The 12,755-nt window shown below is 33.9% G+C and overlaps 1 long non-coding RNA gene across 1 annotated transcript; it reads right to left on the reverse strand.

Annotated features, from left to right (window-relative positions):
* Positions 1-1,048: 1,048 nt before the first annotated feature.
* LOC143577699 (uncharacterized) lies at positions 1,049-2,325 on the reverse strand. Its single transcript, XR_013143148.1, has 3 exons — positions 2,194-2,325; positions 1,492-1,791; positions 1,049-1,271 (listed from the first exon to the last, which is right to left on the reverse strand). It is a non-coding gene; the product is annotated as an uncharacterized LOC143577699 (long non-coding RNA).
* Positions 2,326-12,755: the final 10,430 nt, after the last annotated feature.

Genomic DNA, 12,755 nt, shown 5'->3' on the forward strand with positions numbered 1-12,755 from the left:
ATAACTATATAACATTTGTAAACTTAGCTAATAGCAACTCATTCGTATTGGCTCACTCGACTAGTACTTGGTGGCAGTTTTAAATTTACCTTTACGTCTAAATAATATAAGTTTTTAACTTATATTTAATAATTTACTTGGCTAGAGCATTTCCATCGGGATAAAAAAAGAGAGGTTTGTGTTGACGTGGACCGGAGCAAACGGGCGAGCGGCTAGTTTTACCGGTGGAGGAAAACGGAGGGATGGGTGTTTGTTTGAGAATACAAACATTTGTGATGGAGTTTGAAATTGGCCCACCATCAAATAAAATACAATAAATTGATGACATGGCGGGCGGGCGGTGCCGGCGGCAATCACCGCCCTGGCGTTGTTGGGGTCACCCAGCCGGCAACAATCAAAACCTCGCTCCACTTCAACAATTTTCAAAAAATATACCGGTGGAGATGCTCGTGGTGACAAACCGATAGGGGTGGTGGGGGATTTGGGGAAGACAGAGGCGGTGGGTAGGTGGGTTTTTTACTGTAAGGCAACCGTTGATTTGGGGAATTCGAAGGCGATGAGCAGGTGGTTCTGTTATGGTGAAACAAGATGGTGGGTTGGGTGTGATCCACCATAAGTTTGCCATCCATCTCAAGTAGTTTTAGGGGGTGTTTGGTACAGAGAATGGAATTGTAGAGAAATGGAATAGAGAAATGGAATTGCAGAGAAAGGGAATTGGTCTGGAGAATGAGAATTGACTGTTCTGTTTGGTAGTACAGAGATTTCAGTAGAGAAATATAGCTGAGAATCATTTCTCTTGTTTGGTACATAGAAAATAAACAGAGAATTATATCAACTTTATCATTAGCACAAGTATTTTTTTCATAACAAATATTTATTAATAAATAAAAAAACATATAAAAAGATGCATAAATTCCAACCAAAATATGCATTGATCAAACCAATTCACATACAAAACATAGTTTTTAAGCAAAAAACATCAACCATAGTTAAAACCAATTCACATACACAACATACTTCAACCATACACAACATACTTCATAACAAATCTCTTTCCATCTCTTCACCGCCACCTTGTCTAAGTAATCTTAAACAAAGACATAAAAGTTATAGTCTTACATATAAAGCCAATGTTTTTTAGAACACAAGTCAACTTAGAACAATGCCAAATGTAGTTATTGCAGGACGCAAACAAACCAACCATTAAGGCTATGGCAGATTTGTTCAGTATACGTCACTTTGCTATTATCAACTTTCTTTCCCCGGTGACACTGCAAAGAAAACATAACAAAAATGTCTGTCGGATTGTGGTTCACGGCCGAACGTTTAATGTTTCTAAGAGCAACTAGAAGTAAAGATCTACGTGTTCATTCAGTAGGAATGACAATCTTCACAGGTTTACTTTTAACAGTTTGGGTTGGATTGCAGTCTAGAAAACATGATGTTTTAAAACTTTTTATTAAAATAATAGTACGGTGCGATATGGCTAACCTGAAAAGCTCCGGGCACCCAAAAGCAACTTAGAGATGCATAGTTTCTCCATTCGAACCGACATCCGTAGGAGTTTCAGCGGAATTATTTTGAGTATTTTTTCCTTTGAAAAAGTTTAAGTTAGTTCCATCATTATTTCTTTTTAAAGTTGGATCCAACCGTTCAAATATTCTAGCAACTCCAGCCATTCCTGCACTCATTTCTCTCTGAACTCCTTTGCTTAATTCTTTAACTGAACTGTTTTTAGCAAGTAATTTTGCTTTTAAACCCTGAGTGCCTTTTGAAATAGATTCCTTGTATCTGCAAGACGGCCAAACCATCTCAGACTAACAGAATAAATCTTTATATACAACAAATTAAAATAAACACGGCGTCTACTAAAAGTTTCCAGTTAACCCTTTACCTATTGTTATTTATATTCCCATTTTTATTGTATATGTATTTATTTGATTACATATGAAAAAACACATTATATAAAAATATTGAATTTCACAAGATAATTTATATCTACACTCTTCTATTATGAAACAATTAAAAAAAGTTAAAACACTTTACATCTGTTTCTTTATTCAATTGCTGGCATAATATCGCTAGACATAAAAGTAATGGAGGTTTTCATTTCTAATAGCCTCAGGTTAATAAACTAGTTAACATATAAAGTGTTATTCTGTCTGCAGGAGAAAACAAAATCAATTGGCATACCTGGCTGAAGCAGCAGAAAACTTAGATTTAACAGACTCTGAAAATGCATGCATATCAGCTGATATTGGTCTTCCTGGGCTACCATTTGGTGACTGGCTATCAATAACCCTGCAACATCATTCACAAAGGTTATAGTGGAGCCCAAAAACTCAATTCTATCTTTCAATAAAGTTGTCAGTTTGGTAATGACATAACATAATTCTATCTTTGAACGGTTGCAAATAACAGCATTTTCCATTATAATACTCAAATAACTCTATATGCAAGCTTTTAATTGCAAGTATCATAGAAAACATGATCAAATAATACTTAAAGAGCTTCGATTGCGAGATCAAAAGAACACAGGCATATCAATAATATTATTCTATTATAAACATCTTTAATAATTTCAATTTGCCTAATTAATATCCCATTTCTGCTTCATGTAATTAAAAAAACAATGAATTAATGATAATCACAGAAAGCCCTAAATTAGTATCCAATAATGAGCATAATCAGTAATAGCAGTCGATACATCAAACAATAACCACAAATTAAAGAGATCAGCCATCAAATTAGAAGAATATGAAAACAAAAACCTAATTCATAAGCTAATCAAACACACAATCATATGCTAGACGAAAGATAATAAATAGAAAGATGTTGAATTAGATCCCAAATAGTACCGGACCGACGATTAGGGTTTTGAACGAAGGACGCACGAGGGTTCAGAAATAGTACCGGACCGACGATCACGGGGCTTTACATCAAAAACCCTAACCAGGCCACCACACCACCGTCACCTAGGGTTCAGAAATTGAACCCGACAACAGTAGGCAAACAGGGGCGACAAACGACCATCACATCGCACATAAAGTGAAAAGGAAGCTGATATATATAGATAGAATGCTTATGGATCTGTTAATCGGAAATTTGAACCATACCTTGTTTTGGGTTGCGGTGCTCTGAAGGAGGAAGCTGGTGATAGAAGTGAAAAGGAAGTGAATGGAAGTGAGAAATGAAACCCTTGAGAAATGATTTCTCCGCCTTTTTTAGAGAAAAGAAATCAGGGAAATGGAAATGGTTTATTTCCATTTCTCACCTCTTTCTTTCGTAAACAAACAAGAGAATTGTTTCCATTTCCATTTCTCACCCCCTAATTCTCTGTACCAAACACCCCCTTAGTGTTTTGATGCAAATTGATGGTAATATTAAATAATAATATTATTATAAAATTAATGTATTGTAATATTAAATATTTTTAAAGTAATTTTAAATATTAATATTATAAAATTAATGTATTGTAAAAGTAATTTATTAATATTAAATAATAGTAAAAGTAGGTAATGATGTGAAAGATGAGGTGGATGTTTTTATTAGTTTATGGATGGAGTAAAAAGTAGGGATTTTTTAAAGAAATAATTAGAGTATGATATGACAATGAGCTGAAGATTTGAATTGATTTATGGGTATGGATACTTTTATAAAAATAAAACATAATGTGGGAATATCTTTTTACCAAAATAAATGCTTTTAAAGAAGAAGTTGGTCTATGAACCAACAATAAGCATGACTAACCAACATATACTGTCTTATATATCATGTTTTGTTGGAGGTAATGAAATGAAAGGGGAATTGAATAGGAGAACAAATGAAATAAACAAGAGAATGAAATGGATCATTACCATTCCTTTGTTTTGTTTGGTTAACTTATAGAAATGAAATAAATTATTACTTTATGTTGTTTGGTATCCAAAAAAATTGTAGGAATGAAATAGAAATAATAAAAGCACTCATATCTTAAAATAATATTTTTTTCCAAAACAAATAAAAAAAATACAATGGCGACGGTGGTGGCGGTCAGGCGACATGGCTGATGGTTGTGGTGGTGGCGGTGACGGTTGTCAAGCGATGGTAGTATTGATAGTGATGGCGATAGAAGGATGGCGCCAACGGTGGTGCGATTAAGTGGTGGTGGTCAGGCAGCGACATTGGTCGTGGTGGCGATGATGGCCAGACGGAGACGGTGACAATAGTTGCGGTGGTTAGAGCAATGATGGTGGCGGCGGTGGCGCTGATGGTAAGGTGGTGGTGGTGGCGGTGTTGGTGGTGGAGATGGTAGTGGTGGTGTTGTTGAGAAAGTACGGTGAAGTAGGAATGGAATGAAAAAAAAAGTAGAGGGATGGAAATAAATGGTTTTAATGGAATGAGATTTCATGTGTAATGGATGATTCCATTCCATTGAGCAACCAAACATCACTTTTTTCATTCCCATGTAATGAATGATTTAATTCCCCCTATCATTATTACATATCAAACGCTACCTTAGAATTGAGCTTTTCTTTTTAAAGATTGTATGTTGTTGCTGGTTTTAGTCATGAGGGGTTGGAGACTTGGAGTGCAATGCAACGGCTTATAATTGAAGAGCCGAAATCAATACATGTTGTAAAAGAGTTGTGTTTTTGGATAATGGGTTTAATTAGTCAATTATGACTTTTTATATTTTTAACTTTTAATTTAAACTAGGTAATAAACCCGTCATGTTGCGGCAGTGCAGTGATGCGAATTCGATCGGTAACGTTAAGTTTGTTACGACACCGGAACTAAATATAAAAATAAATATGTAAACGCTCAAACATAGTATCAGCATACCAATAGGTTTTCATCAAAGCGACACGAATTCGTTTGCTATCAGCTAGGCTAGTTACAGAACGATCACTAAACCCAACAAGTTAATTAGTTTATGGCCAGAATAGTAGCGGTACTCGTGTTGCTTATGATACAAACAAAAAAAAAGCATATTTAAAACGATGTTTATTTGTTTGTTAAAACCCGGGCAAGTGTACGCAAATTCAGTCAGTATCGGTTAGGTATGTTAGGGTATTGAATTTAAACCCAAGTAATAATATCGCCAAATTAATGTATGTAAAAAAAAACAAATAGAAATAAGATAGTTAAAATGGAAAGAAAAAAATCCCATAATTCAAAAAAGAATTACGACACGAAGCATCGCTTTTTATCTTATGTATAATATAATAAGTTAACCAATTTGTTTAAAACAAAACCCACACTCTTTTTAGGGGAGGGGGGCACTCAACTCGCCATCTAACGGAGCTAGTGAGTACTCCTTGGCACATCGGTCTGGGTCATGCGAGTAGGGTAAGCGAGCATTATGAAGGGGTTGTGGAACTCAAGCTTGGTAAATGGTATCTGACCTTTGACAACGAATTAACTACCGGTGGAATATAAAAAATATATAAATAAACACCTCTTTTTAAATATAAATGTTGCGACGGCACATCGATAAAATTAGTAGGTATGAGTTATTTTTGTTACGGTCACGACAATAAACTCAAATAATAAAATAACTCATACCTACTAATTTTGTCGATGTGCCGTCGCAACATTTATATTTAAAAAGAGGTGTTTATTTATATATTTTTTATATTCCACCGGTAGTTAATTCGTTGTCAAAGGTCAGATACCATTTACCAAGCTTGAGTTCCACAACCCCTTCATAATGCTCGCTTACCCTACTCGTTTTGTTACGGTCACGACAATAAACTCAAATAATAAAATAATTTATGTATAGAGAACAATGCTAACACTTGCAAAGAAAATATATTCAAAAAGACGTGTAGTCGGTTAGTAAAATCCGAGCATTGTGGCTTTAAGTTGACGCGAAGTTAGCTGATATCTGGTCACGGCACTGGAACTCAATAAAGAATCAATCCTCTATCGCCAAGAGACAACAAATTAACATATTTGAAAAAACGCGAGTTACAGCGACTAACCAACACGAATTCAGTCGGTATCGACGGCAAATTTAAGATTTTTCGAAGTATAACATGAAGCGACTCGTCAATCCTCTATCGCCAAAAGACAACAAATTAACATATTTAAAAAAAAACATGAGTTACGGCAACTAACCAACACGAATTCAATCGTTATCAACATCAAATTTAAGGTTTCTCGAAGTAAAGAAGCGACTCGTCAGCGATTTATCAATCATCACCTCCATTAGTAGAAAGTTTTTGTAAAAGTTATTTTATTGATGAGGACGATGGAATAACATTGTTTTTGGTGATAGATCGGATTTGTTTTCTAAGTGAAAAAAAAAAAAATTTTTGATGCACCCTGGATTCGAGCACGAGCCTGGGTGTATCTGCTCATGGAGACATGGAGTCATGGAGCAGAGGGTGAAACCAAGCGCTACCAAACAAAACAATAGCCAAAACGCACAAAATTTTCATAATTTTTCTTGTTATCAACTTTACATTTTAAGTACTAACAGAATAAGAAGATAATTGTGGAATAAAAAAATGGATTTTTATTATATATATAACTCTTACATTTCTCATGGGCTAAAGTTGATATAATGTCGTGCTCGAATAAAAAAGAAACAAAGTAATTAATATTTAATCACATATAACTAGTACGAGTAAGTAAGGTCGTCTGCATAGCGTATCAGTAGAAATTGTAATTCATGTTTATTGTTACTAATTAATTATGCTAGGATGGACAAACGACGTGAAACAATTTATGGTTTGATTTGGTTGTAAACTATTAGAGAAAACGGTGACAACACTTCATAGTTCATGTAATGCAATGAACTGAACAATGATAACTTCTATTAGATGGATAATCACATAGACATGACTCATCCGTTTAGATTGATAAGTAATTACTAGGCACCGCAATTTGATCATGATGATTCACAGAACCTAAACCGACGAATTAACACAACTACTCAGTCTACCTAATTACCTGTTCATTATTATAAAACTCCTTAAAAATCAATGATCAAAGGTAAACAATTCAATAACTATAAGAACTTAATCCTAAATGTTGATAAACACAAACCAATCAATTGATGATAAACGGGAATCCCAAAAAACAATGTTTAATCAACTCAAATAGACGTAAAGGTTCAATTAAACGAATGCTTAATCAAAACTCAATCCACACACTGAGATAGAAATCGCAAAATTATTAGTTCATACAAAACCTTACACCTGAAGTGGTCACAAAAGGTTTAGTCTTGCCTCTACATCATGATTAGCTCGATTGTTGGCTGGATCTAGAATTCATGGAATATATGATGATCGAGAAGTGTTGGTTTGATGAAGAATAGTTCCCACTGCGTCCAAAGCTACGAGGGTATGAAGAGGATACGACCTAATGTGAAATCGGACCTTAAATACTCTTGAATTTAAAAAGCCGATTTTACACGTCCAGATGGCCGTAAGCTACACCTAACCGTAGTTTACGATGGTCAATCTTCACTTACGGCTCAGCTACTCTGCCTATGGTCTGCCTTGTAGTCGAATGCTTTGATTTTCGTTTTCTTGATGCACGTGAGCCGTTCCAATCCCCGGGTCACCTTCCTTCATCTATAACATGATTATTCACCACATTGAACGCTTTAAATTAGCTCTTTTAAGCTTTGAATACCTATACACATAAAACCAATTAAAGTAATTATGTTTGATATGGATAAACAACTAAAATGCATGATATTAGACACTAAAAACGGGCTCTTTTACCCACTCATCAAAAGTCCTTTGCTACTTGCTTTTTAATGGCATTTTTTTGTTCACTCGCGGTGTGACACCCCGTCAAACAGTGTTATTATCCATACGACATTAAATAATAATTAAATAAAAAGTATTCACGGTAAGATTAATTATAAGTAATTTAGTTATCTTCTGCGTCTAAAAGTCCGCATAATATGTATTGTATTGGTGATCGTTGGAGGATTACCGAGTCACACATTAGTCTGTCCAACACACACAAACGTTGGTGATAAAATATTTCGAATACGTAAAACGAATCACTAGTCCATAAGGCACGAACTATAAATATGCTTAGTCTTTATAGAAAATAAAAGCACGTCTCGTATCGAAAAGTATACGAGAATATTTATACGCATTAGACAAACAAATATATACATATGAATATGTGAATTATATAATAAGTATACGTCAGTTCATTACATTTACAAAAACTAGTAGTTAAACAAAGGCTTGCAAATTATAAAGGCATTATAAATTGAACTAAAAAAAAGAAAAGAAAATAATAATAATAATAATAATAATAAGATAAGATAAAAAAAAAGCCGACAAATATATGCATATATGTGCACACACTTGTATACGCGATTGGATCATGAACCCAACGAACACCCGACACCATGTCGCCTTCGTATGTAGCCGCCGCTACCACTATAAATGGCCTATCCGAACCATCCTCCATCACATTGTTTTAGTGTGGTTGAGTGAAGAATTAAACAAAAGAAAAGATAATACTTATCATATCATGACCTTATCATTCCCTTTATATACCAACCCCACCAACTAAACTCATATACCTTGTACATCATCATTGTTTCTTTTTATTTGGGTATGACATTATATTCATCATCAACTTAAAAAATGGAGAAACCATTAAAATATCTTCATTTCAACAAAATTAAACCTACACCTTGTTAAAACATGTGAATACAAACGTTAAAATGTCTAGATAAAATTCATGCCATATAGTCAAAGATATATAATATGACCACACCATTATGAAATTCAATATTAACATTCACAAATCCATCAAATTACCTACTCCACTCATTTACACTGTGTTGGCAGTAGAAACACAAACCATCACTTTTGTTTTATTTTAACCAAAATTTCACTCAACCTCCATCTTGTATTTGGATTATTTTATTACTACTCCCATGACCATATCTAAATATAAAATACGGACTTTGATCATTGAAGCATATTATCACAACTCAAACAAACACACATAGACACTCTCGGCCAATTTCCTTACACTCTCTCTAACGAGAACAAATACAAAACATCACCATCCATTATCTTCTAAGTATACTACAAGTTCAAGCATGGGTTAAGAATCTTCAGTAAAAGGATTCGAGCTCAAGTTTCTTTTATCTTCTATCTAATATCGATCCTCTAAAGCATTATGAGTATCTGATACTTCTTATTTTGTAACATATTTATGGCTAGGATCACCCAAAAAGTTATCAACTATCTAAAACTACCACGATATATAAACTTGTTTTCATAAAATCTATGAACATGTATAAAAGTTTCTCTTAACAAATTAAATTTATATGAAAGCACCTTTAGTTAAAAATTAAAATAATGATTATGAATCCATATGTAATTGGAAATTTGTAAGTTATTAAAATTATGCATCAACGTATATCTTTGAGAAATATATAATACATGAAATTGTCTTTTTATGAAAATTTAACAAATGACGGTACTTCAAGGAAAAAAAAATACAAAATATGGTTACACTTAATGAGTCATGTGCCTTAAGTGAGTCCCTAGAATTAAAATATATAATACATATACTTTAATGTTAAAAAAAACACGTTCGGATATGAAAACCCGACATTGTATTATGACACAAAGACGACATTCTAATAGTTATATAGGTTTATATAATAAAGAAGCTCAAACATATCACCAACGGGTCGCCAAGTCGCATTAATTTGAAACGCATTTAACTAGTTGGGTGAAACGCAGTCATGAAACACTTAAGAGTCGGAAATGAAACCATAGACCTAAATTGTTCTTACACATTATAGGAAACTTGTAGGAGAGACTTGGGTTTATATATTATCTAGCGCACATTCAAGAATAACGTGAGTTTCACGGCCCTTTTTTAATTAAACTGTTTTGAAACTTTGGGGGAGAATGCATGGAGAAACACTTGTTCGGAAACGAGTAGAAACGCGGTCTCATTTTGTTAGATGGATTGAATCAATAATGCGGTCAAAGTCCCCTAGAATCTGTGATCATTAACTATTGTAGACGTGGTCGATATGAATAGTACTATTTGGGAGTAACACGCCCCACCCGTGGTTAGTCGCACTAACTTAGATTGGAGGTCTAGCGGGTGATATTTGTCCATAGTTGTCTTCGATGTTTTTCACATTAGAACATCAAGAGGGGCGATCATAGAAACGCTGTTAAGTCTTGATCATAGAGCTCATGGTAACTGTCTGAGGAACTGTCTATATAAGGCAATGTCGGTCGACTCGTTGTCCAAGGAACATATATTTATAGATGTCATATAAACCTGTGAAACTCACAAACAATTTTGTTGACGTTTTTATGCATGCATTCTCAGGTAATTGAAGCATTGGAAACGCACATGGAGTCACACGCACTAGAATGCATTTTGAGAGTTTTCATCTTATAGCCTATAGGATGTAGGCCATATTTTAAAAACTCTATATTTGTGAAACTCATCGTTATCTAAGATTTATGGTTTGTAAAATATTTTGAAACAACTATGATGTAATCTTTTGGGACAAGGTTTGTGATGTATATAAAACTGTTATTAAAACAAACCATTAGAGTTTGTTCGATGTAAACAGTGACTATAATCCATGACGTCATCACATGTCTGCCGTTGGCGGGGGTGTGACACTCGGGATTTGGATTCTCACCCTTTAAAGGACGATGCATTATTCAACTCTTAGGGGGTGTTTGGATGAGCTTCTAAAACTTGCTTATTTGTTTATTTATTTGTTGAAAAGCAAAAGGTGTTTGGTAAAGCTCCTCCAAAAACTTCAAAATAGAGTTTTTCAAAAGTGATTTTTTTATTTCCACTTATAATTGCCATATTAATTGTTTATTGGATTACATCGAAACAGAAGGCAAGCGGGCAACAAGCTGCACCGCTACCCCTAAGTGATTTTTGATTTTCAAAACGCAAAAAAGCAAATAAGTAATCTAGCTCACCCAAACACCCCCTAAATACCACCATACCCAAATGCCCTTTGGTTATAGTCCTTTGCAATTATTTGTTATATAAGAAAATTAAAAATTAAATGACCGACATCAAATGCTACTAGTGTCTTGTGTTAAATAAAATGGCATCCCCATTTGACAATACCCATCTACTACAATATTAACCATAATAAACGCTTTAGTGAGTGGGTAAGTGACTTATCAATGATCCAAATTAGTCGTTAAAAAATTACCAACATCAACTTCTATTAGCGTATTGTGCTAAATAAAATGACATCCTCATTTGACTAGACCATCCATTGCCATATCTTTTGGCCATAATAAACGCCCTTTAAGGAAAAAATAAAAGTCACCTCGTCACATTTTGATGTCTTTGTCAATCGACAAACAATTTTGTATTCAATTGCAAACTCATTTGTTTATACAAAATTTTTTGTGGAAGAAATAAAAGCTTTGAATTTCTATGGATTACTAACCGTGAAAAGATGTATGAGATGTCTTTGTCAATCGACAAACAATTTTGTATTCAATTGCAAACTCATTTGTTTATACAAAATTTTTTGTTTATACATTACTATAGTTGGTGTAATTTTCAGTTTAATTATTTGATTGTAACCAGAGTTGACGTTTGTTTGTTGCCTGGCTTTTTGCTAGAGTTTGGTGAGTAATAAAATCCCCCGTACGTTGAAAAAAATTAAGGTGAAAACATATATTAACAATTAAGGATAAGGTTAAAGCACAAAGTGTCACAAAAATGAGAAGGATGAGAACTGTGAAGTAATCTAGTGCATTTATCTTATATTTAATTGGTTGTGATTAATTAAAAAAAAATAATGAAAAGAACATAAAAGTAATAACTCATATTTGTTGGTTTTCTCTCTCCACATCATGTTAACTCCCCCATCATCTATAATACATGTTAACTTCTCCATCATCTATAATAGTTCATAACTTTTTCATACGGCAATTTAAAGAAAAAAAAACAAATCACCATAATAAAAACGTTTTTTTAATATTTAATATGAGTATCATATTGTTATCTTGGTTTAAAAAAGCGCGCCTGATGCGAGCCGAGGCGAGAGGTGACCTAAGGCGAGGGTCTCTTTGCTTTAGGCTAGTCAAGGCTAGCAATGTTCAAAAGGCGAGCCTGAGGCGAGCTTTTTAGGCAAAAAGCGAAGGTGAGACGCTCGCCTTTCGTACACAAGTGGTTTTTAAGCATCTAAATTTTGTACAATATGCTTTTTTAGGTCGTATGTGTAGGTAGTTTATATATTAAATCATATATAATGCTTAAATATAGCTAGTTAAAAACCCATGATATATACAAATATAAAAATTATATAAATGTGTTCGCCTCGAGTACGAAAAGCTCTCGCTTTTGCGTCTGGCGCTTCACGCTTCTGTTTTAAACCCCGTCGCTTTTCTTCGTCTCTCGCTTTTTTAAACCAAGATTGTTATATAAAATAAAAAAATAATGTTTTTTATACATTATGTTATTGGTTTATCATTGTATTTTTTTAATTGAGTTTTCTATGCATTGTGTTATAGGTTCTGGTCATTGTGTTTTTCGGTTGCTACTCATATAATTAAATTGATTTTTTATATAATTTCACAAAATGATCCAATTACAATAGAGAAACGGGTAACAAGCTGTGCCGCAACCCCTTTTTAATGGTAAATCTGCTCCTACTGAAAACAAATTTACAGTTCTTCGGTGTCGATCTGTTACTGTGCATGATCCGCTGAACTCTTTTCAGAAACGTAGCAGCATCTGGAGAAAGGGGCCCAAATATACCAAAA

This window comes from Bidens hawaiensis, unplaced genomic scaffold (assembly GCF_021521415.1).
Source record: "Bidens hawaiensis isolate Kalapana, Puna unplaced genomic scaffold, B.hawaiensis_p1.1 tig00028769_1, whole genome shotgun sequence".
NCBI classification, from domain to species: domain Eukaryota; kingdom Viridiplantae; phylum Streptophyta; class Magnoliopsida; order Asterales; family Asteraceae; genus Bidens; species Bidens hawaiensis.